This window comes from Orcinus orca, chromosome 2, assembly GCF_937001465.1.
Source record: "Orcinus orca chromosome 2, mOrcOrc1.1, whole genome shotgun sequence".
NCBI lineage: Eukaryota > Metazoa > Chordata > Mammalia > Artiodactyla > Delphinidae > Orcinus > Orcinus orca.
In genome coordinates, this window is record NC_064560.1 from 130,217,573 (window position 1) to 130,245,014 (window position 27,442).

The following is a 27,442-nucleotide window of genomic DNA, read 5'->3' on the forward strand; positions in this document are numbered from 1 at the left end:
CGGGAAGTAGATATTACTGACAGCCGTGCCAGCCAATAATATGGAAACGTGAGAAAGGCTCTTCAGGCCCCTTCCCAATCGGGAAACTTGGGTATGAGAGGGAGTGAAGGGGCGGGGTGGGATCTCTCTCCAGCCGGGACTGGAGCGGCGACAGTTTTGGCTAGTCTGAGAAGGGCATTCGAGTGACCGTTGACGAAGGGTGGGACAGCGTCAAGGCTGAGGAAAAAACCTTAACTGTATGCTTCCAGGACTTCTAGCTGGGTACATCAGTCTTTATTTTTAAGAGTTAGGTAAAAGACATTAGTTAGCATCTCACTCAAGGGCGGTTCTACGGGAGATTTCATCAAAAGAGTATTACTCGCACTGTGTGACTTCGTTAGGGAACTTAAAGTGTCACTCGCTGCCTTAAATCCTTTCGGAAACAAGCCAGCATATAAATAAATAAAGCTAGGTATGGGCATCCCCTTCACGAGGCGCCGAGAAGCGGACTAAAGACAGGCAACAGCTGAGTGTGTATCCAAAACTACATACTGAACGAACTATGAATATACGAGTAAAATTCAGTGCAATGTGCACAGCTTATGATTATACAGATCTTGGATATATAACGAACCTGAACCACAACCTAGAACACTACAGGAAAAAAAATACGTATTTGGAGTAGACGCTGAAAGTCTGAAAAGACTCCGTTTACAGTTGAGTAAACTGACTCAGTAAAGTATTTTGCTCAAGGTCATCCATCAAGTTAGTAGTTTAATTAAATCAGTGTGCTAGGAGGCAGTGATAGTGGAAATGCATGGGCTTTGGAATTCAAAATCTTGGTTTCGAGTCCTTGCGGGCATATTCTAAAAGTATGTCTCGGGCAATCCCTTAACATGTTGCTATATGTATTAAGTGCTTACCGTGTGCCAGGCAATCCGCTTCACATGTGGTGCTTTTTACATGCTGTATATCATGTAGTTATTACTGTCCGCACTTTATGAGGCAGTTTGGGTTTAGAGATATTAATAATTTTCCCGAAGTCACACTGGTGTAAACACTGTCGTAATCAAACTGAGGTTGTCTTGATTACAAAGTCTGTCCTCTTGAATACTGCAGTACACTGGAGCCTCAGGTTCCCTCCCACTTAAAAAAGGGACCTCAACTCTACCTCCCGAAATTCTTGAGTCAAATGAGATAATGTCATGGCGATGTGTTGTAAGATGTAAAAACGTATGAACATATTCACTAGATTTCTAGAACAAAGATGCTCCTTACCTATACATTTCTACAACAGCACTTCAACATGAAAATGGCTTTAGTATTAAGCTAGCATAGAAAGAACTTCACTGGAATTCTGTAGTATTCTAACCAAGAATACTTGCATAGCTGAGGCAGTAACCTCAGAATAATAGGATAAATTTTAATTCCTGGTAGATAGAGAAGGGAATGGAAAAGAATACTAACTCTACTCTTAGTGTGCTTTATTGGAAGGAGCATCTAGGAGGCATTGGGATTTCTGGTGCTTTTAAGTAATGAAAGATAGATGACACTCTGCTGAATGAGGAAGAGAATAACATTTATTTGGGAATAAAAATTCATCTGGAATATGAAAAGCACATTTGCCTCAAGTCAGGGAAGAAGATAAGCTGAGAGCTGAAAGAAAGGGAAAGCAGGTAAGTTAGTACATATTGGTAAAGGTCTGTGAACCGAAGTTCAGAATTTTGATCTGATGTATGATGTAATAGGAAACCACAATGTAGCCTTCATGACCAAATATAAAGAGGATTTTTACATGGAATTGGATTTTTTTTTTTTTTTTTTTTACAAAAGGGGAAGCTATGATGAGAAAAAAATGAGGTTTGGAATAAGTCTGTGGTAGTCAAGATAGAGAAAAGGCTGATGCCAGACCTTGTACAAAGTAGTCTGTGAAAAATATGTAAGGACATATTTTTCAAAAATGAAAAATTAGAAAAGGGCTGGGATTTGCAACTAGTTTGTTTTGAAACAGTAAAAGACAAGGGACAAAAATAATTCAAAGACAAAGATAGTTCAAAGCTATATTACATTAAAGCCTGGGCAAAGTACTCAATAGAATGTAGTTTTAAATTGGGGAAAGACTACGTTTTAGAACTGGAAAACCTGAGGTTCACAAATTTCTAAAAATAAGTAAACTATTTCTAAAATAGTTTAGAAAATATTTGTCATTGCCATGTGTAAGTTAGGTTCAAAATGAGCTTTCTAAATTAAATTGCCTTATACACATAAGCTTACTGAAATAGTCATGACACTGTATTCTTATGGTATTTATTTGACCCTTCTCTTATTCCTTCTTTAGACTTAATATTTAAATACTATTCGCCACTGCATGGGACCCAGAAGCAGAAGATAAGATTTTTAATATGGATAGTATACCTAATAGTAACCAAGCTATGATATGCCAGCAATTACAGAGGCTATCCTAAGCCTCTGACCTGGTCAAACATCTATGGATCAGTCAGCTCTGAGCTGATTTGGTCAATGAAGATTATCAGAGAATACATTCCAATTAAGGCTCTATTCCCTAGTATATTTCATTGTCTTTTGAAAAAAAATTATACTTCTCCATTTCTCACTGCATATACCTCTACCATTCTGATTAAACAGATAAACATTTTACCTGTTGTCTTCTGCATTTGTACCAGCTAATAAAACTGAAGGAAAAAAAAGGTAAAGCAGCTTCCAGTTCATTAATAAGCTGCTATACAGCATGCTATATTATTATTACAGCATGTTATACATCTTACGCTACAAATAAACTGAATGAACTTTTCAAAAAATATAATAGAAACACTTGACCTTTTAATTCTTTGAAAAGAAATCGTTTATTTTTTAATTAACCAAGCAATTGGCACTGCAAATTTAATAATATTTTAACACCTTGACATAATAGAATTTGTGTGCTTTTCCTTGCCAATTAGTTGATGACTTATGAACATAAGAAACTATGATAGAAAATGATATTAATCTGAAGAACAAAATCCCTAGTCTTTATTGGCTTTCATTAGGTATTCTTTTCCTTCCTAAATTTTAGTCTGAGTAACAAAAGATAATATATTTTCAGTAATAATGATTGGCTTTCTAGAGAAAGCACAGATAGTTGATATCCACAAATATCCCCAAACCTATTTTCTGTGTCTCCATGCTCCTACCTGTCCTAAAATCAGTTCTGTTACTAAACAACATAAATACTGAGTGTTTCTCTGCAGCCTGTGCTTTGGGAATATATTTTCTGAGTTTATGTTCTATTAGAAGCAGATCCTGAGTTAAGGATTCAAGTGCAAGTAGTTTATTTTGGAAGTGATTTCAGAAAACACAGTAGCATCTTGGGGAAGTGAGACAGGGAATGGAAGGGAGGCAATGAAGGGTGTGAATTCCCAGGCAAATTATCACTGTGAGTAAACAGCTTAATCTCACTGGGATTTCCTGGAAAACCATTTAAAATAGTAGCCTTAGAATTATCCCACCCAAAGCGTGAGAAAACAGGTATAAATATACACCACCTCCCTTTAGTCATTGGTCGAAGTCTATTCAATGCATGCTGGCCAATCTTCCAACTGCTAGAGCTGCATCTTTTTCTGAGGACTTTCTATGGAGGCTGGAGGCTGTTCTGCCCTTACAGAGGCTGGAAATGCTGTGGAATATCCCCCACCAATATGGAAAATCAGGCCAGTGTGCTCTGAAATGGTAGACAAGGAGACATGGGTAGGGCAGTAACAGTTTGCTACTAGTATCAAAATGAAATTAGGAAAAAGGAAAATGAGAAGCCTGTTACTGCAAAGTACTGTTGGGAAAGATCAAATAAATACGAAAAAATTTGGAAAGCTTAAAGTACTAAAAAGTTTTACAGTTTTCACAATCCAAATATTGTAACCAAGAATAGCTTGTCAACAACCCAACTAATTTTTTCTATGTTTTTAAAAACCGCGTTTTTAGTTTTTTAGACAGAATCAATATACCTATTCTGATCCTTTTTTCACTCAATGCAGCACAAAGAAAATAGGAGAAAATACATACCAAAAAGTGTATCACCTAATCCTATATCCCAGATCTTATATAACAAGTTCTATAAATAGACATTGATTAAAAGTATTTTTCTAAGATTGTACTTCTTAAAAAATGATTTATTGGGCTTCCCTGGTGGCGCAGTGGTTGAGAGTCCGCCTGCCGATGCAGGGGACACGGGTTCGTGTCCCAGTGCGGGAAGATCCCACATGCCGCGGAGCGGCTGGGCCCGTGAGCCATGGCCACTGAGCCTGCGCGTCCGGAGCCTGTGCTCCACAAGGGGAGAGGCCACAACAGTGAGAGGCCCGCATACCGCAAAAAAAAAAAAAATGATTTATTGAAACTTATCTCAAAAATTCAAACAGGTTTTATGTTTATGTATCTAATAGTATAAATTCACTGTCGTGGATATGTTTATGAAACAGTCTATGAAAGCTCACACTAATTTATATAGAGACATAAATGTGTTATTAGCATTATTCCAAAAAGTCCCCAAACCTCAATATTCCAGTTGCAAATGTGTCATCCTAATAGATAATGAGATATGTTAATATTATTTAAAAAAATCCTAATTTCTTTATCATTGGGTATATTATGAAATGCATGTTTAGACAATAAATAACACTTTCCACAGTGTGATAAAAAGAGCCTTGTGATAATTGGAACATGGATATGTAAAAGGTTAACCTTAGGGGAACCTGGGGGAAAGTATTGGGGAACTTCTATCTTTGCAACTCTTCTTTAAGACTAAACTTATTTTAAAATAAAAAGTTAAAAACAAACAACAAAAAGAACCTTGAACTGATAATCTGGTTCTGACTCTTAAACTTACTAACTTTGTTACGTACAGTAACTCATTTACCTGCTCTGAGTTTCAGTTTCCTCATCTATAAAATAGAATTGGAAAATGCTCTGTAAGTCTCCAAAAACAAATTTCTATATTAGTATGTTTGCTACCATTCATAGAATCATACAAAGAAAATTATCAAAATCAAAGTACGTATTGTGTGCTTTAAGATGCATTTTAAAATCAGTTAATAATACACATTTTGAAGATGTACTTTAGGTGCACTGCAAAATAATATACCAAGGAAAACAATTTTGATACTGTAAAGAATATATTTAATACATTTGTTCCCTATATTTTTGCATTTAAAAATAATAATTCACTAAAATCTATAGTTGAAAATATTTTCTTGAGACAATAATTCAAATTGTGAAGTTTCATCTTTTAAGCCATTTAGATGTGAAAAATTGCTGGGGTGAAAAAAGTAAATGATAAAGTTGTTAAGACAGAGCAAAAAAAAAAGAATAAGAAAAAAAGAGCTATAAAAGTAAACTAAAGAAGCGATAGTTGAGTAGTACTCATATGTTTTATCAACTAAGTTTAAATCACTTATCTGTTGCTTCCATAAAATATCTTCAAGTACACATACATTATATTTTATTCTGATAATGTCTAGAGTGATCCTGAGTCTTCATTTGACCAAGATGTTCTTGGCTTGTGCCAGATGTCCCAGAGCAATTATCAGTTACCCTCAGGATTTTCCCAATTTGGACAATAAATTATATGGTCACCCTAATAATACTCAAGAGCTTTGACTTTTTGTTTTAGCCCTGCCAGTTATAAACCATAAAGTCTTTTTTATTCATCAAATTCCTTTAAATAACAACTTCCCCATGTGTAATAGTAGAAATGTTTATCATAGGTCAATCATATATTATATTGTGGTGTAATAAATTAGCACATTCTCACATCCTCTACCCTCCATGATGTTTTATTCCCTATCTATACTTTTATTAGCTAGAGCTAAGGCCAAAGATTAAGAACAGAGGTAGAAAGGAGTAGATTAGAATTTTATTTATTTATTTATTATTTTTTGCAGTACGCGAGCCTCTCACTGCTGTGGCCTCTCCCGTTGCGGAGCACAGGCTCCGGACGCGCAGGCTCAGCGGCCATGGCTCACGGGCCCAGCCGCTCCACAGCATGTGGGATCTTCCCGGACCGGGGCATGAACCCGAGTCCCCTGCATCGGCAGGCGGACTCTCAACCACTGCGCCACCAGGGAAGCCCTAGAATAGAATTTTTTAATGTATCTTTTCACATTTTAACATGGAATCTATCATTTTGATAGGATTACTCCTTCATTAGAAGGTACTGTATGTAACAAGATGAAGTGAATGAAGAAATAATAAATGAGACATCATAAATATAATAAAATACAACTTCAAATGATAAACCACTGGACCCACAGGTAGCATCAGGGAATTGCTTACATTATGGATTGTTCAGATTTCCTGTCTGTTTACTTCTTGCTGCTCAAATAAGCCATAGTCCTTCTTGACTTCCAAACAAGCTTTTAATGTTTCTGGAAAGCCTTCTTTCTATTTGCTATTTCCACTGTTTGTTATAGGTCAAATAATTTAAAGTTCTGTTTGTCTTATAACAGTGTTGTTTGTGTTCATAAGTACAAAAAAATTGACATCCTTATATATTTTAAAAAATTACATTACCGTACTCATCTGTAGATTCTGCCTTGCTATTTAATCTTTTGGTTTCACTATGTAAGCATTTCTGTGGTAGGTCAGAAGTGTTTAATTGACATCACGTAATTCTAAATTCTTTTATACATGTGTCATTTCATATAACTAAGAGTATATAGAGCTTTCTTATTAAAACCTACATTTTATGTATGGATGTTTATGTGCATATGGTATAGAAAGAGGGTATGTGAGTGTGTGTGTGTGTGTGTGTGTGTGTGTGTGTGTGTGTGTGTGATAGAAAGAGGGAGACAGAAGAGGCTGGATATTGCAGTTCTACCTAATGTCTGTAGTGGGGTAGAAAAATTAGTAAATGCAAAATTTGCCTTTACTTAGCCTTTTCTTCTCAAGGTTAAGTATTTTTGGGCTTTTAATTTTTTTATCTTACCTTCTTATTATGGAAACTTTGAAATGTATTCAAAAGGAGATAAAATAGTATAATGAATCCCATGTACCATACACCTACCTTCAAAACTGTAAACTCATGACCAATATTGTTTCATTTATAACCTGTCCCTTGGGATAATTTGAAACAAACTATCATACCATTTTTATTTTGAAAATATTATAGGCTTTTTAAAATATCTAAAATATCATCATTACATTGAAAATAATTGACACGAACTTCTTAATATTGTCCAATATCTGGTCTGTGTTTAAATTTCCTCAATAGTCTTAAAAAGTTTTTAACATTTTGTTCAAACCTCAACCCAGATAAATATACTGTTACTGGTTCATGTCTCTCAAATCTCTTTTAATCTCTATCAGTCAGGTTTCAACCAGAGAAGCAGACCACTAGGATATATACTTTTTAAATTTATACACACACACACACACACACACACACACACACACACACACACACACACGGGTATGTATACATGCACACACATATATAGATGTAGGTACTGTCTAGATATATAGTGATAATAAGGGAATTGACTCTGGTTAAGCAAGCCCGAAGCCCATAGATGGACAGTCAGGAAGGAAAGACACAGAGGGAAGAGAGAACAATTGCAGGCCCAACCGTGCTTGGAGTCTCAGATTTTCAGAGACATGGTTGCTTTAATGACTACCACCTGATTTTCAGGTCCACCCAGAATAACCTCCCTTTTGATTTACTCAAAATTGGAACTTTAATTGCATCTCAAAATTCCTTCACAGCAGAACCTATTGTTTGATTGAATAACTAGGAGAGGTTTTATGTATGCAACAAAATGTCTGCTGCCTCCCTTCTGTTCTCCAACTCTCACAAGAGAATCTCCCTTGTAGACCACTCTAACTAGAAACATACTAGACTGCCGTCATATCACACAGCCATCACAGGCCACTGTTTGTCAACTTGGCACCCATATACATCTCTTTAAACCATATTTAATCACTAAATAAAAATAGTAAAATCATACTTCTGACTAACATAATGAACTTAATGACATGATAGAATGAACTATCCCACGTAAAACTGAAAAATGCTAACCCTTTCCCCAGGAGAGGATACAAAATCTTCGGGTGATGTTCACACGTCTCCTGTGATATCCTATAATTTAAATATTGAAATATAAAGTTAATTGTTATTAACACATGTTACATGATAAGAGGATGACAGAGGTAATAAAACAAAAATATTTAATACATATACAAATATTCGCATGAAAATAGTAAAGAAATACTCATAATGATTATTGTCTTCCTTTCTGCAAATGGTCACATTATCATAGCTGGTATTTCTTCCACTACCTTCTTTCATTTCCTTCTTCCACTACTCTTTCCATATTCCCTTTGCCCTCAGCAAGCACCTCAGCTGGTTGTGGTTCTTTGCCAAGTGGGATGACCCAAACCTTAATTTCTGAAGGATCTGGGCTATTAGAAATCCTACCTGAATGGAGTTGTCATAGTTTTCCACTGACTTTAATCAAAGTACATAGGCATACAAAGAGATGCCCTAGGGCAGGAGTCCCCAGCCTCCGGAACCTGGGCCGCACAGCAGGAGGTGAGCGGTGAGCGAGCAATTTTCATCTGCTGCTCCCCATCGCTGCCCATCGCTGGCATCACCGCTTGAACCATTCCCCAACCCTGCCCTATCCGTGGAAAAATTGTTTTCCATGAAACCGGTCCCTGGTGCCAAAAAGGTTGGGGACTGCTGCCCTAGGGGATCTCCTGTATTTCAGACAGAATCTACTTTACCCTCATTGTGCAATAGCACCCTATTTTCCTTGATAGCCAGGACTGATCACTGCAGCCAGCATAACTCCTTTCTTTTTCTGTTGATTCAGAGGCTTGAAGAGCCCACAGTGGCCAGATGGCAGCCACTTCCAGTTCAATGGAATATTTATTGTGTCCCCTGGGGGATGCATTCCTTGTTTTGAAACTATGACCTCTAGGCCAACATACCCTAAAGTCATGGGAATGGGAAAGAAACATTTTGCTAGCCAAGATGACTAGAGGCAATGTGAGAGGAGCGGCTCTCATTTCCAGCTCTTGGATTTACAATGTAAGGATTTGTAAATCCTGGTGATGGGAGAAATAGCACCATATGTTAGAGGTTGATTTAAAGCATTGAGCACATCCTAGAGGACATTGTCTCAATCTCACAAGGTATTGCCACCTACCTGGCACCATAACTGAGTCATCAAAAGAGCAATCCACAGTCCTATTAAGCCAGCTGCTTCATAATGATAATATAAGACCAGGAAATACCATGGGTAGGAGCTCATTGTCACACAGTATAAAATTTTCATAATATAGCAAGATCCTTTCTCAAGGTCCCCTTCTAGGATTTGTAAATTGATTCAGGACTAGAATTTGATTCAGGGGCCATGACTCTATTTTGGTGATTCAGATCAGACTTCTGATCACTAAACTTAGAATTTTCCATTTATACAGATCCAGTAAAAGTTAAGGAGGCTTCCTGTCTCCGATGTTGAAGTTTTCATCTCTGAAAGTTAATTTTGGGTCTTTTTTATATCTTCCAAGAATCCACTTATTATGTTGAATAAATCCTGTAGATTCTTGAATATATGGGAGACAGTTACAATAATTGTTTTAATATCTTTATTGATTCTATCCTTTGTAATTTCTGATATATTTTTTTAATTGAGCTCCACTTACTTTTTTTTTTAATTAATTAATTTATTTATTTTTGGCTGTGTTGGGTCTTCATTACTGTGTGCGGGCTTTCTCTAGTTGCGGTGAACGGGGGCTACTTTTCGTTGCAGTCTGCAGGCTTCTCATTGCAGTGGTGTCTCTTGTTGCGGAGCACAGGCTCTAGGCACGTGGGCTTCAGTAGATGTGGCATGCAGACTCAGTAGTTGTGGCTCGCGGGCTCTAGAGCGCAGGTTCAGTTGTTGTGGTGCACGGGCTTAGTTGCTCCGTGGCATGTGGGATCTTCCTGGACCAGGGCTCGAAACCGCGCCCCCTGCGTTGGCAGGCGGATTCTTAACCACTGCGCCACCAGGGAAGTCCCTCTGATACGGTTTTGGTTGTTTGCTTTTTCTCCTCAATATGAATCATATTGTCCCACCTTTCTACATGTCTGATTATTTTTACAGTATGTCAGGCATTGTTAATTTTACATTGTATGCTGGATATTTTTGTGTTTCTACAAATATTCTTGACCTTTGTTCTTTAATGTGGCTTCTGGAAACAGTTTGATATTTGCGGTCTTGCTTTAAGCTTATGAGATGGGGTGAGGTCACCTTATAATCCAGGGCTAATCTTGCCCCACAACTGAGGCAAAACACTCTTAGTACTCTAGCAGAGTGAATTATGAGGTTTTCCATTTTGAGTAGAGGGGACAGGAAGTATTTCTAGCTCTGAGTGAGCACCAAGTACTGTTACCTCTAATCTTTAGGTAGTTTCCTCCACTGCATGAGATGATTAGTACTCAGCTGAAGACTCACGGGGACCCATTCATATTTCCAAAGTTTTATCTCTGTGAAGCTCTTTTCTCTCAGCAATGTGACACTCTGTGAACTTTAGCCACCCTGTTTGGTGTTTCTCAAAAAAAGCTAAATATGGAATTCCTATATAACCCAGAAATTCCACTCATAGGTTACATACTTACCCAAAAGAATTGAAAACAGGTTTCAAACAAATACTTCTATTTTTTTCAGTGTTTATTGGAGTATAGTTGATTTACAGTGTTGTGTTAGTTTCAGGTGTACAGCAAAGTAAATCAGTTATACATATACATGTGTCCACTCTTTTTTATATTCTTTTCCCATATAGGTCATTACAGAATATTGAGTAGAGTTCCCTGTGCTATACAGTAGGTCCTTATTAGTTATCTATTTTATATATAGTAGTGTGTATATGTCAATCCCAATCTCCTAATTTATCCCTCCCCTTTTTTCCCCCCGGTAACCATAAGTTCAAACAAATACTTTTACATGAATGCTAATAGCAGCATTATTCACAGTAGCCAAACACTGGAAGCAACTCAAATCTCCATCAACTAATGAAGGGATAAAATACATGGTACAGTCATAGAATAGAATATTACTTAACCATAAAAAGAAGTGTTTATACATGCTACAATGGAGATGAACCTCAAAAAGATTATACTGAAAATATAATAAACATGTTCTCATTTAACATAAAGTATATAGCCTATATGTTCGATGAGAACATGTTTACTGTATTTATCTGGCTGTTCTACAATGATAGAAGAAAGAATACACACACATACACCCCCACACACACACACACCTCACACACAGTATACTTCTGTTTAGCTTTTAATTCCTGTCAAAAATATTATTTAATAAAAATATAGGGCTTCCCTGGTGGCACAGTGGTTAAGAATCTGCCTGCCAATGTAGGGGACATGGGTTCGAGCCCTGGTCTGGGAAGATCCCACATGCCACAGAGCCACCAGGCCCGTGCACCACAACTGCTGAGCCTGTGTTCTAGGATACGTGAGCCACAACTACTGAAGCCCACGCACCTAGAGCCCATGCTCCGCAACAAGAAAAGCCACCGTGATGAGAAGCTCGCGCACCGCAATGAAGAGTGGCCCCTGCTTGCCGCAACTAGAGAAAGCCTGCACGCAGCAACAAAGACCCAACGCAGCCAAAAATAAATAGATAAATAAATTTTTTTAAAAAATTTCTTCTTAATGATAACTCCATCTTACCTATTTAAAAAACTAAATAAATAAAAAAATAAAAAGTATATCACAGTTCCTTTCAGAAATTATGCATTTTACACTGGTCGTAGCCTTTATAATTGTCTTTGAAAAAATGTATATTCAACTACTTTGCCCAGTTTTAAATTGGGTTATCTTTCTGTTGTTCAGTAGTAGATGTTCTTTATATATTCTGCATACTAGTCCTTTATCTGATACATGATTTACAAATATTTTTCCCATTTTGTAACTTGTCTTCATTTTATTGATACTGTGCTTTGATACACAAAAGTTTTAAATTTTGATGAAGTCCAACTTATCTATTTTTTCTTGTTTCTTCTTTTGGTGTCATTTCTAAGAATTCATTGCAAATTTAAAGTCATGAAGATTTACTTCTATGTTTTCTTCTAGGAGTTTTATGGTTTTAGCTCTTATATCTAGGCTACTGATCCATTTTGAGTTAATTTTGTATATGGTATGAGATAGGATTCCAACTTCATTCTTTTTTGTGTGGAAATCCAGTGTCCCAGCACAATGTTAACTTTGCCTGTCATGTATCATGGAAGGTATCAGAAGTCAGAGGGTTATAGTTATAACTTCCCAATGACCTAAATATTAACAATACTCTATTTCTTAATTAAAATTTAGGTAAGTCGGGGCTTCCCTGGTGGCGCAGTGGTTGGGAGTCCGCCTGCCGGTGCAGGGGACGCGGGTTCGTGCCCCGGTCCGGGAGGATTCCACATGCCGCGGAGCGGCTGGGCCCGTGGGCCATGGCCGCTGGGCCTGCGCGTCCGGAGCCTGTGCTCCGCGACAGGAGAAGCCACAGCAGTGAGAGGCCCGCGTACAACAACAAAAAAAAAAAAAAATTTAGGTAAGTCTATTTATTGTTACCTGAGAAGGAGGTAAAGAAGGAGGACAAACATAAGGAAGGAGATGATAAGATTCTCTTTTAGATTGAACATAGTTATCAATATCCCTATCAATAGTATGTTACAGGGCCTTCAAAATGCCTGGTACTCACACACTAACTAGGATTATGATATATAATTTTATATACTCTCTACATCCTCCATTCTCCAGAAGCCCTACTACCCCCATGACAGAAAAACCTGTGGTGCTAAAGGGTAAATATTTTAACTGTTCCAAATTTTCTCATTATGCATTTTCACTTCTCTGCTCCACTAGCTCTTCTTATAATGTTAAGCCAAAATGAATAGTAACACCACCATGCTAAGCTTCATAAACACTCAGATTTCCTTTATGCCTTGGCATTGGTCTAATAAAACATTTTCCCTGTTAAACTGAGGAAGAATTGGAATTTTTCTAATAAAGTTTATTTGGAAACTAAGAAAAGAAAAAAACAAGAAGCATAGAAAAATAAAAGTTTAATCCATTCCCTGTATACTAACAACTGAAACTTTATGGAAACTTAGCCATAAATTGGTTTAGTTGGCATATGTTTATGGAACACCAAGGCTTGCTTCCCTTTTTCTTACTTCAAATATGCCAAGGTGGCATGCTTACCCAGGTATTGTTAGCTGGAGATAGATTTGGAATACCCCCTCAGCTAGGTAATACATTTCTCAATTTCATTTACAGGTTTATTTTCAGGTCTTCATCCCCAACTCCAGTCCCAAGCTAGAACTTTTAACTTCAACCCATCATGTGAGCTGAGACATAATCCCCTAACCAATCCCAAGGATTTCAATTGCTTATTTTATTAATACAATCTTCCACTCTACCCCTGACCCAATCATCACACGTCTTTATCTTTCACCTATTTGGCTTATCCTTTGCTGAATCATTTTTACTGACTGGCTATGAAGTTAGTTCTACTTTAAGTGAAACTTAGTTCCTTTACCTGAATTTGTGTGTTAGGAGTTATTGAGCTATTATCTGGAGGAAAAACCCCACCCAAGAGTTTTTGAGGCATGAGTGGCTCATCCAGAAGAAGGAGAGAGATGTCAGTACTGAGAATTGAGAAGGGGGAAGTGATTCTACCTGAGAGACAGAATTATAAAATGTCAGAGTCCACTTGCATGCAGCTAACATTAATGGGGAATGGCTGAGTGATGTGAAAAACAAACCACTTAGCATTGCAGCCTAGAAGGCAGCGTTATAGGTCTTTGAGGCCAAGCTTGCACTCAGTGAGTGGCATCACCAGGGGAGGATTATTGAGCCTGTCAGTGAATCAGTGCCCTACATAGAGCAGAAGATGAACTGCAATAAAGGCATCATGGAGCATAAGGAGATAATAACTGCCATAACGACCACCTCCCTGCCACCATTCCATTTCTGGACCAACTATACCTCTTCCAGGTCTTTGGATATTTCTAGGGAAGAAAATAACCCCATTTATTAAATACAAGAAATATAATTTTTTACCACTCTAGATGGTGGAGATTTGGAATATGGTGTAGTTTGTTTTTAGAACAAATAAAGCATGCTACTTAGTATGTGGAGCAAATTCACACTGGCTACATTAGTATCCAGTCCCTGTGGTTCTGATAGAAAATGCCATCATTCCCTGCTGAAACCTGTCTGAATCCTGTCAGCTCTTCTGACAGAAGCAGAGTTTTCATCTTTTACACTTTCTAAAACCCTTTTTCTATTGAACTGCCCACTAAATTCCTATTTTTTTGTCAATGAGAAATCTCTGATTTCTCAGCTTATTTGCAAAGCAAAGATGAATGACAGATAGTAAGTTTAATTACTATTAAGGCTCAGGACACCAGCTCTGTCCACTGGCACAAGCCTCTTTGAAAATCCCCCCAAATGCTCACAAATGATACCCATCCAGAGTTCTTTCATTCTTAGTTAACAGCTTGAAAACTGCTTTACCAACCATAAAAATATTAATGAATGTACATTAAAAGTAACAGTAAGGCTATTTAGTTAGACCTCCTAGTAAAATTTACTCATGTCAGTATCTATACCAGTTGTACATTTTATATTCTAGCTTACTACATATGATGTATTTTCTCACATGCTATCTTGTAATTCTTTTCATAAACTTAATTTGGAATATTAACTGTTACTTCTTAACTTTATGCTATTTGGCTTATCAGTTCTGTGGTTAGCTATTTCTGTGATATAGCAGAAGGACAAGCACTTCTCCTTTCTGGACCTTATTCATACATAACATAAAGGATTTTATTAAATAATTTTCAAGAATCCTTGTAGTTCTGACTTTCTGTAAGGTTAATTTGAAAACAGTATGAAATATGGTTAAGGACTCAAGGAAATGTCTTCTTTAATCCTTTTCTAAGGAGTTAAACAGTTAATTAAGTTTAAAGCTATTACTTTTGGAGGGAATATTTACTTATAGCTTTTTAATATATTGTTAGTAGTCAAAGGAAGAAGAATAAAATGCACTGAAATATATATTTTCAAAAAATATGTAAGTGCTTAAGTGACTTTACATATTATGTGTGAGCCTGAATTCTTTACATAGTTTTAAATAATGAATTATTCTTTCATAATGCAGACTCATATATGTCCCTGTGATTCATACAAAAAGAAAATTATTTTAAATAATTGAGCTTGATTTACATAGTTGGGAGGTTATAGACTAACTACCTTGTTTTATTTTGCCAGCACTGTGCTCTTATTTTGGGGGCCAACATTTAAAAATAGTTTCCATGTTTTTTAAAAATATGTTTTTCAGTGTCCTTTTGAAAAATTACATAATCTGGTAACTCTAGTCCCACACTCACATGTAGTAACTACTGGCCAAAGCTAAATAGCAATTGTCCTTTTTAGGTAGGACATGGGCTCAAGGCATTGCCCTGATTCCCTCATTCACACTTGTACTGGACCACTTCACTCATCATGTTATCTGCCTGGGATTTCAACCAATGTGTTTACCCCCATTTGATAGGATTGTTAACATTGATTTCATTCAATATTGTATTTTATTTTCAAATAAACTTTTCCTCTGGATTTATAACAAAGGATTTGGATTTCTTGTCATCCAAATTTAACATGGTTTTCGTCAAGCCTTCTGAAGTGAGTACACATCAACATTTGATTGGCATAATGTTCAAATATAGACAGGCATTGAGTTACATATTCTTCAGAGAAAATACAGAAAAAAATTACTAATGTAATTTTTCCAGTTGAATTTAAATATCAATTCAATGGACATAATATCTTCATTACAACCTCATAAGTACCATTAAATAGTAGTTATAAATAGTTCTTAAATATTCCACTCTGACAAATAAATTTAAATATCAATTCAATGGACATAATATCTTCATTACAACCTCATAAGTACCATTAAATAGTAGTTATAAATAGTTCTTAAATATTCCACTCTGACAAATAAAGATACTCAGATAACCCAACAATGAAAATAAAAGCTAAGCCAAACACACACATATATGTTGTGGTTTTAAGTGGACTACTTTTCCCAATAAAAATAAAAATCTTTTTATAAAATGGAAGAAAAAAGGCCTTATATTAATATAAACTGACTAATATATGAATTAAATTTACATTTATTTAAAAATTAATTATGGATAAAATTAATTTGATGATATATAGATTTGAAATTAGTTTTTGTAAATAACAGCCTTAGCATCTGATTTATTTATTTTTTTGGTAGCAAACTATCAAGAAAATTTTGATTTACAAAGACAAGTTGCAACTGTTAATAATATATATTTTAAAAAATACATCTCTGCCAATTTTATAATTTTTTATAATAGAAAATTTTAATTTTATAACTTTATAGCTTTATACATTTATATTTCAAAGATCCCAGAAAAAGCTTTTTGCTAAAGCAACACCAAAAAAATTAATGTGACGACACAAAGGCAAGTATTGCCAGTCACCAGTGTATTAAGATTTGGCATCTGATATATTTTCCTTAACATGGCTTTGTAGTGATGAAAATATTTAAAAGCTCAAAAATTCTAATCAAATGGATGCAGAATCCTTCCTCTTAGGCAAAATACTGGAAGGCACACAGTTTGCAAAATATTGTTCAATAACCAATTAGCATAAGCAAAATACTTACAGGATTAGTAAACATTTCACTTAAAAGCTAGTGATTACTTTTCCTTTTTTTCCCTCTCTTCTTAAAAAGTATTTAATTCTGAAAGAGAAATCTTGAACCAATTGAAGCAGGAAATTATCTTGACGCCTCAGCCATATTTGTGCTCTTTCCGCTAGGAAGTCTCAGATGAATGATAGAATAGGAAATAATGTGTTGTGTCCATGGAAGTTTATGTAGAAGAAGAAAATAAAGATAGAGACCTTAAGGTAGACATTCCAAGCTTTTTGGAGTTGCATTACCCAAAAGTCACAAAAATGTTTTTTGTTTTATATTACAGCATGTACTTCCCAGCCTTCCGAATAAGCCACTTGGCATAGATAATTAGTGTTACTAGGTTTCATTGTTTGTTTGTTAATTCTGTTTTATTTTGTTTTGAGAATTTGATGGTGATGCTAGAGATAACAAGACATCTTGAGATGTTCCCAAAGATCTGTGAAAACGTGAAAATCGCTTCCGTATAGCAACTTATAAGGCTGCTTCTTTCATGCAGTTTAGCTCTGATAAAAGTACCATCAAAAAGTGACATTGGCCTGGCCAGTGGATATAGTACAGGTGGTTTTAGAGTGCTTCACAGAAAATATGTTAGACATTCAAATTCATGTGCACTATGAGATTATGAAATCCAAGGTACCAGGGCTTATGTCTGGCTAGGTCATCATTGCATTTTAAATTCTCAGCACAATTCATGGCCAGAATATATGTCTGATAAATATTTTTTAAATGAATCACTGCTACTATTTAATTAGCTATCAATTTTATCCTTTATATGTAAGAACTCAGAAGTTTGGGGATATACATTCACTCTAATGAAGACAGATGCAGACTACTCAGGAGGAGTCAAATTTGCAAGGTTTATGCTACATTTAAGCCAGCCACGTTACAATGCGTAGCCCTTATTTTACTATTTTCAGATGCATGCTTCTCAATATCTTAAAGCTAAGTCTACATTTGGTGAACTGATAGATTTAGTACTATTTACTATGTTGTTCTATGGTCCATGTAGAATAAGAAACTATATTCACACAGATGCTACTCTTATAGTTAAAACAGGATGAAGTTGTAAAATATTTTTTACAAATAGTGTACTTAGAACACAAATAAAATTTCAAAAATAGCAGTTACTGTTGTTGAAATAAATCCTAAGCTCCATAGTTAGAGCCGGGCTTCCCTGGTGGCTCAGTGGTTGAGAATCTGCCTGCCAATGCAGTGAACACGGGTTCGAGCCCTGGTCCGGGAAGATCCCACATGCCGCGGAGCAACTAGGCCCGTGAGCCACAACTACTGAGCCTGCACGTCTGGAGCCTGTGTTCCGCAACAAGAGAGGCCGCGATAGTGAGAGGCCTGTGCACCGCGATGAAGCGACCCCCACTTGCTGCAACTAGAGAAAGCCCTCGCACAGAAACGAAGACCCAACACAGCCATAAATAAATAAATTTAAAAATTCACGACATATGTCAATATTTTAAAAATATATATATATAGTTAGAGCCGCTCCTGCTCCTCCCCACTGTGCTACGTGGGCAAACCAAAACTTAGATAACTTTTATTTCCCTGTAAATGCTCCACTTGAACAGAAACACAGTATATCCAGTCAGCCAGTCCCTAAACGCCAATCCAACCCAGGTCCTTCTCACCCCAAAGAAGGCTATGTAGCCCCAGCCAATCAGATATTTTCCAATTTTCTGTTCCTTGTTCTTTATCCTTTATTCTATAAAAGCTTCCTGCCTTATGACCCATTTTGCAGTTCCCTGAAAGCAGATTGTCCGTGAAGTTTGTTTTGTTTATCTATTTTATATATAGTAGTTTGTATCTGCTAATCCCAGCTCCTGGTTTGTTCCTCCCTACCTCCATTCCCCTTTGGTAACTATAAGTTTGTTTTCTATGTCTGTGAGTCTCTTTCTGTTTTGTAAATAAGTTCATTTAGATCATATTTTAGATTCCACATATGAGTGATATCATACGATATTTGTCTTCTTCTGACTTACTTCACTTAGTATGATAATGTCTGAGCCCATCCATGTTGCTGCAAGTGGCATTATTTCATTCTTTTTAATGGCTGAGTAGTATTCCATTATATATATATATGTGTGTGTGTGTGTGTGTGTGTATATATCACACCTTCTTTATCCATTCATCTGTTGGTGGGCACTTAGGTTGCTTCCATGTTTTGACTATTGTGAATAATGTTTCTATGAACATTGGTGTACATGTATCTTTTCAAAGTAGAGTTTTCTTCAGATATACACCCAGGAGTGGGATTGCAGGATCATATGGTAACTCTATTTTTAGTTTGTTAAGGAACCTCCATACTGTTTTCGATAGTGGTTGATCCAATTTACATTCCCACCAACAATGTAGGAGAGTTCCCTTTTCTTCACACCCTCTCCAGCATTTATTATTTGTAGACTTTTTAATGATGGACATTCTGACTCTTGTGAGGTGATACCCGATTATAATTTGAATTTGCATTTCCTTTAATAATTAGTGAAGTTGAGCATTTTTTCATGTGCCTGTTGGCCATCAGGATGCCTTCTTTGGAGAAATGTCTATTTAGGTCTTCTGCTCACTTTTTTATTGGGTTGGGTTTTTTTTGTTGTTGTTGTCAATGAGTTGTATGAGCTGTTTGTATATTTTAGAAATGAAGCCCTTCCTGTTCACATCATTTGCAAATGTTTTCTCCCTACTGTATAGCACAGGGGACTATATTCAATATCCTGTAATAAGCCATAATGGAAAAGATTATGAAAAAGAGTATATACATATATAACTGAATCACTTTGCTGTGTACTAGAAAGTAATACAACATTGTAAATCAACTATACTTCAATAAAAATAGTTTTAAACATCACTTGAAATCCCACCCCTCAAAATTAGTACTTAGAAAGGTATCCCATTACTTAGTAAATACTGAATAAATGTCAGCTATTATTATCCCATTTACAATCTTACCTTCCAAGCAGCTCAACCCTCTACCTCAAGGATGCCTTTTTTGAACCCAGAGCTATATATAAACATTGCATCTCTTAAAGTCTCTCTTCACCTACATTTTTCTCTTTGCACGTATTTTCTATCATGTATGATACGTAAATTTAATTTCCCTAATAAAACTGTTTGTTCCATAGGAAAAAAGATCATTTCCTTTCTTTGTACCCAACTCAAAGCTTAGCACATAGTATATACTCAATAAATATTTAATTAATGATTTAATTTTCACCACAAAATAAAAAATAAACAGATACAACACACAAAAGTTGTTTTTATCACCAAAGTTGTCTTCTTTAATCATTTTTAATGCTCTCAATATATAGTAAGAAGCACTAAAATATCATATGTGTGAAGTCTCAGAAACATCAAGAGATATTCATGTAAACTAATTGCTAACATACTTTATAGATTTGCTAATCAGTACCCATGTATTAATATTTATATGTCACTATTAGTTATGTGTATCATGGCAGAACCTTTAAAGAGAGCAATAAAACCACTGCAAGACTCTAGTAATTAGTATTCTCAAAGGAATAAATTGCCTTAAAACAAGTATACAACTCCCAGGACTTTAGGGTCAAGCCTTGTCCCCAATAATATTCCCAAAGCTACAACTTCATCTATGAGGAAACGGTGAATTGATTTCTTCTTTTTGCAAATAAGTCTCCTTTGCAAAGGAGTCAACAAAATGTCTATTGTTTTCTTCTTTGTGCTGTTTTCAGTCCCTTCTCATCCCTATTTATTATACTCACCTCATTGTTCCATTTTTACCTCCTTCTTCTTGTTCTTCATTCTCTAGCCTGACCTCCCCCACTTTTTGACCTCATTTACCAGATACCCACATATCTTTTCGAATTATGGTTTTCTCTGGTTATATGCCCAGGAGTGGGATTGCTGGATCACATGGTAGCTTTATTTTTAGTTTTTGTAAGGAACCTCCATACAGTTCTCTGTAGCAGTTGTAACAATTTGCCTTCCTCATTTCATTGAGTCCATTCTTATCTTTATTATCTCCTTTCTTTTATTGAGTTTGGGTTTAACTTGCTTTGTTTTCCTAGCTCCTTAAAGTGGAAACCTAGACCATTGATTTTAGCCAAAAAATTTGAGAAGAAGATATGTGTGATAGCTCTGGTAGAGCTATTGCATACACATTATGACTGCATTCCCTTTTCCCGTCTGCTATGAGATTGGCAATGATCCATATAGGGAGACACAGGATCAGTCAACCCTCAACTGACATGATTGTGAGGGAGAAATAACCTTTATTGTCAAAAGATTTTGGGTTTTTTTGTTACCAGGGGATAATCTAATCCAGAGTTTCTCAACCTCAGCACTGTTGATGATGAGATGGATAATTCTTTGATGTAGGGGGCTGTCTTGTGAATTGTAGGATTTTTTAATCAGCATCCCTGGCATCTATTCATTCAATGCGAGAAGCACTCTCTTTCCTTTTGTGACAAACATAATTATTTCCAGATATTGTCAAATGTCCTCTAGGGAGCAAAATCCCCCCTGGCTGTGAGCCACCGATAATCTACCCTGACTCATATACAACTATACATATGGAAATAACAAAGTAAAAATTGTGCTCTACATCACAGTATACATGAAAATCAATTCCAAGTGGATGAAAGGCTTGTAGATGAGAGATAAAACCATAAATCATTAAGAAGATAATATAGAAGAGTATCTTTATTTCTTTAGGTAGGAGAAGATTTCCTAAATAAGACATGAAAAACAAACAATAAAATAAAAGATTAATAAATTTGACTGGATTAAAAATATCTGTTCAGATGAATGGATAAAGAAGATGTGGCAATATATACAATGGAATATTACTCAGCCATAAAAAGAAATGAAATTGAGTTATTTGTAGTGAGGTGGATGGACCTAGAGACTGTCATAGAGTGAAGTAAGTTAGAAAGAGAAAAATAAATACCGTATGCTAACACATATATGGAATCTAAAAAAAAAAGAAAGAAATGGTTCTGAAGAACCTAAGGGCAGGACAGAAATAAAGACACAGATGTAGAGAATGGACATGAGGACATGGGGATGGAAAAGGGTAAGCAGGGACAAAGTGAGATAGTGGCATGGACATATATATACTACCAAATGTAAAATAGATAGCTAGTAGGAAGCAGCTGCATAGCACAGGGAGATCAGCTCGGTGCTTTGTGACCACCTAGAGGCGTGGGATAGGGAGGGTGGGAGGGAGACACAAGAGGTAGGAGATATGGGGATATATGTATATGTATAGCTGATTCATTTTGTTATAAAGCAGAACCTAACACGCCATTGTAAAGCAATTATACTCCAATAAAGATGATTTTAAAAAGTCTGTTCATGAAAACACACTTTAAAGAGGGTGAAAATACAAGCCACAGAGTTTAAGAAAATATTTGCAACACGTAAAGCCAATAAATGATTAGTATCCAGATTATGTAAATTCTCCTCCAAATCACCATATAAAAACCCCTGGATTACTCAATAGAAAAATGGACAAAATAATGAGTAATTTTATAAAAGAAGAATTTGGGGTAAGTACAAAACACATATAGTTATGAAAAGATGCTCAATCTCATTATTAATCAGGAGGATGTGAATTAAAACCACAGTGAGATTGATCATATCCATAAGATTAAAAAGTCTTAATATCTGACAATATCAAATTTGGCAGAACTCTCATTATCTCTTGTAGGTGTGAACATTGGAACAATCACTTTGAAAATAGTGTGGAGTCATCATTAGAAGACATTCACAGATATTTCTTATTCTTCTCCTGGGCATGTGCTAAAATTGTAACACCCCCTTGAAGTTAAGCTATGTAACCCATATCATTTCAAAGTGGGAGGCTTCAAGACCTGTAAGTGATTGGCCAAGGTTTTCCCCCTCTTCCATGTTGACTGGTAGTATTCCCTAAGGAAGGATGATGTGGAAGACTCTCATCACCTGACCCCTATCTAAGATGAACACATAACACGGGCAACTAATAAACCTTTGATGTTTTAACCACTAAAATTTTGGCCGTTGTTCTAGCACCTTATGACTGCTATAGTATTACTAAATAAAGTTGAACATGCCTGTATTTATTAGCTAGGATTTCGAGTAGCTGGCATTTGCCCTTTTGACTGTGCACAAAGAAATCATTTAGAACAATGCTTTACAAGAGCACTGCAGTAGTATCAAAATACTGGAAAAAATAGAATATCTATCAACTATAAAAATAAACTGTAATATATTATACAGCTGAATCCTATAGAGCAGAGAAATTTAATGAAACATAGCCACATACATCAATATAGATAAATCACAAATTATATTGCTCAGTGTAAGAAGCAAGTCAGAATAGCTAACAGTAAGATTCCATTTATGTTAAATGCGAAGTGTGAAGAGTTCATCGAAGTCGTATATTGTGTTAGAATTCATGCATAGGTTATAAAAATATAAAGAAACCTAGGAAATATTTAATACAAACTTCAGGTTAGTGGTTTTCTCTGGGTAGTGGAAGAGAAAGCAAAATGTACTCAAGGAGGTACAATAGAGGGCTTTAAACTGGTAATATTCTATTTCCTAAACTGAGTGATGGATATGTGGGTGTTTATGTTATTATTATACTGTAATCTGTCCTTATACAATTTATATACTCTTTCTATATGTTCTATACTTTGCAGACAAAACTATTTTAAAGCCATCAATAATAATCCTGATACACAATGGCCCATAAAATAGCTTGAATCATATTTTGATAAGTGGCCTACAAAACTCCTTAAGAAAAGTCTGATTTTATAATCCAAGGACACAGACAGAGATGAAATTGATGATATCCTAATTTTGCTTTGATTTTTGTGAGATCTTGGGCAGTTCACTTATTAGCTCTATTTCCATTTTATGTTTATGGAATAGCAGTGATATACCAGTTTATTTGAAGATTAATGTTTACAAAACACATTGCACCTGAAATAGTACCATATCCTGTATTAAAGTATGATAGTACCTTTGAAAATAATATATTGAAAATTCACCTAAGTTTCTGACTAATGGAGGTTCTTGAATGAGTAATGGAAATATTGGCAACCAGATCATCACTGGCTTGGTTATAAGTGATGACGTGAAACATTTAGCTTAATGGAAGAGATAAGAAATGATAGCAATTAGACAGATTTTTGAAAGCTGAAAGTTCAAACACATACCAAACTATGAAAACAATTTAATAGTGCTTTTTATAAGATGAAAACGTCTGTCAGGGGCATACAAATCCATAGGAAGAGTGTTTTGAACAGAGTACAAAAATGCAACCTTCTTACTTAAGATGTTAGCACTAAATGTCAAAATGCCATGCTGCTAGCTTTCGGTGTTAACTTTTGAAGATGACAGGTAACCATCCATACAACATTAGTTTTTCAAATGGTCGTGAAAAAATATTGTCACTTCCATAAAAACACAGCTAAATTACCAGTTTTCCACTTTTCTAAAGTGCATGCCATCTAGTACAGTGCTTTCTTCAAAGGCAGGTCATTAAAGAGAGGAGATTAAGTCAGGCCTGAATGAAACAGGGGTTAGAGGACTGACTCTAATGTGAGTGACCACAGATACAATGTCTGAGGCAACATGACAATATCAGGTAGGATCTGAGTTAACAACACTATCTCTGGGGTGTGATCAATGGATGGAAACACTCTAATAGTAGTATCTAGAAAATGGCTACATTTAACATCAAGGAAAGCCATCCATGTTCATACGGGCCCTAAGTCAAAGCCAGGTGTATAGTCATAGGGCCCTGTCTCTACAAAGAGAAGTTGCAGATTAACTGGGCAGGCTGGAAGGGTTTGCTAGCAAGGAGTTAGAATGTAGAGCTGAACTGAAAGTAGGTTACTAATCATAAAGAAAAGATATAAAATGTGGCTGTTTGCTCTAGCTGTGTTAACATAGATACTAACACAGGGGGGTCACAGTAAGAGCATCTACTTTTATTCTAAACCCTTCTCAAATAGGAATGAATATTTGAATAGTCAGCCAGACTTACATGATTTCCAACTTTTGTAGCACATAGAGTTAAATTTTCAAAATGAAGAACTTCTGTACTTGCAATTGGCCAGACCAAAAGGAAGGAACTGGTTATAAAAATCATCCTGTTCACTCAGCTACTTTTATAGTTAATTGAAAACCTTTTAATTGTATCATTTTTGGGGGCTGAAAATATAATTCCCCTGGGAGTATTTATAACATATTTCAGAACTGTAGTGGGTATTTTCTATTTGCTCTTCTGGTTTTATTTTAACTCCTTCGAAATCCTTTCTGAGTCCCAGAAGACTGACATCTAGGGATTAGTTCAATGGACAAAATTGCCGCTCTGTCTTTTGGAGGGGAAAATGGGAAGTTCCTACAATAGGTTAGAGGGCAGGAGCAGAATGACATTTGGTATTCATTTCCAATGTTAGGTAATCTTCAAAGGTGTCCCCTAACAATTCCTCCCTTCCTTGTACATACATCACACTCTTCATATCGAGAGATGGAGCTTAATTCTGCTTCCCTTGAATCTAAACTGGCCTATGACTAGCTTTTACAAATAGAATGTAGCAGAAGAACATTCTGGGATTTCCCAGCCCAGGCTTTAGAGAACGGGAGGCTTTTACTTGCCTCCTGGAACTCAGCCTCCATGCTGTGAGAAGCTCAGTGCAGATGGAGGAACCACAAAAATGAGAACTGAGGCACTCTAGCTACATTAAACACTAATTGATGGCCATGTGAGTGAGTCATTGTGGTAGCCATTCTCCAGTATGGAACCCAATGAAGGCCACTTCCCATTATTCACATCCTTGTATAGTCCTACATTATATCAGTGTTGGTTTGTATGACCAACTGAATACCACAGAAGTGATAATATATAATTCCCAAGATTAGATTGTAACTGTACTGTGGTTTTCATGTGGAGGCCCTCTTTCAGATCACTCACTTGAGGAAGCCAGCTGCCAATGTCATGACGACACTCAGGCAGCCTATGGAGAGGCCTTTGTGGTGAAGAGCTGAGCCCTGCCTACAAATACATGAAGTAGATTTACCAAATTTCAGATGAGTGCAATTCAGCCAACATCTTGACTGCAACCTCAGGAGAGACCCTGAGTCAGAACCACCCAAGTAAGCTGCTCCCAGATTCCTGACCCACAAAAACTGTGAGATAATACATTTTTGTTGTCTTAAGCTATTAAGTTATATATGACACTTCACAGCTTATGTTATATATACATATATATGTGTTATATATTACACAGTGATAAATAACTAATGTATTCATCTTAAGCATTTACTGTTCAGTTGAATGCCCAGATGATTGCAGCACTGGCTGAAATGAGGAGCAGAAGAGGTCACCTGACCCAGTTTAACATATAGAATCATTAAAGACAATAAAATGATTGTTATTTTAAACCATTAAGTTTTGGAATGGTTTGTTTTGCAGCAATAGATAACCAAAATAGAAATTGGTACCTAGAAGTAAGGTGCTGCCATAACAAAAATCTAAAATGTGCCATTGGCTTTGGGTCTAGGCAGTGGGTATAGGACAGAAGAGCCTCAAGGAGATAGTCAATAGAGGCTGGTCAGACAGTGAGGAAATAGTTATTCGAGCCTGGAGCAAAGGTGAGTTTTTGCCCTATGATGTAGAGGCAGAATATTTGACAATGCTGTAACGTGTGGCAATACGAAAGATAGAAAATATATCTAATGAACTTGTATATTTGACTAAGGAGTTTTCTAGACAGAATGATGTGTCAACTGGTTTCTTTTAGGTGTATGTAATCATTAATAAGGTGAAATGAATTAAAGAAGAGACTATTCCATTTTCAAACAGGATCTAAAGTACAGGTCAGCTAACATTTTTGGTAATGGGCCAGATAGTAAATATTTTAACCTTTTCAGACTGCTGTATGGTGTCTGTAGTGACTACTCAGCTTTGAAGTTGTAGCATGAAAATAGCCATGGACAATATGTAAGTGAATGGACCTACCTGTGCTCCAATAAAAAAAAAAATTGACAAAAGCAGGTGAGAGTCTTGATTTGACATATGGGCTATGGTCAATCAACCTCCGATCTAAAGAAACACTTTTAAATAAGGGTTTGCTGGGTTGGGGCAGAAATTATTCTCTTTTATCTAACCCTTTCAGAGCACAAAAGATTTTCAGAGTAAATTAAAACCTGAGGACAAAGAGCAAATCCAGGGTGTTTCAAGAAAAACAGCTACAGCATGAAGATCAATTCAAGAGTACAGTTGAAAGACTGTTTAACCCTCAGGAAGATTAAGAATTTGCCTGTTAGACTCTCTCAGCTAGCCAGCAAAACTTTTAAGAATCTTAAGGGCTTGCCTTGTTGACCTTCTCAGCTAGACAGTAGAGTTTCTAAGAATCTTAAGGGAGTTCCTTAGGCCCTTTTGGCTAGAAAAAAAAAAAGGGATTTCAATAATCTTAAAGGTATTGTCCCTACACACCCTGATTCTAATGCCAAAGTAGAGAAGAATATGCCTTAAAAGTCTGTCTTAAAATATGGTGTAAGTACATAGGAAGTCCAAAAATTTTAACAGAAACTTGAACTAAAAGGGACAGAGATAGTTCAAAATGAAAAAAGACCTCTGTGTTACTAACCTCCTATGAGCAGGACACAGGCTGAGAAAACCACTTAGCTGCAAACACATTCCACTTCTTGTGGAAAAGTAA

General features: G+C 36.1%; 1 long non-coding RNA gene across 1 annotated transcript; it reads left to right on the forward strand.

Annotated features, from left to right (window-relative positions):
* On the forward strand, positions 1–26,601 carry LOC125963459 (uncharacterized). Its single transcript, XR_007475487.1, has 3 exons — positions 1–91; positions 25,684–25,874; positions 26,522–26,601. It is a non-coding gene; the product is annotated as an uncharacterized LOC125963459 (long non-coding RNA).
* The last annotated feature ends 841 nt before the right edge of the window (positions 26,602–27,442 follow it).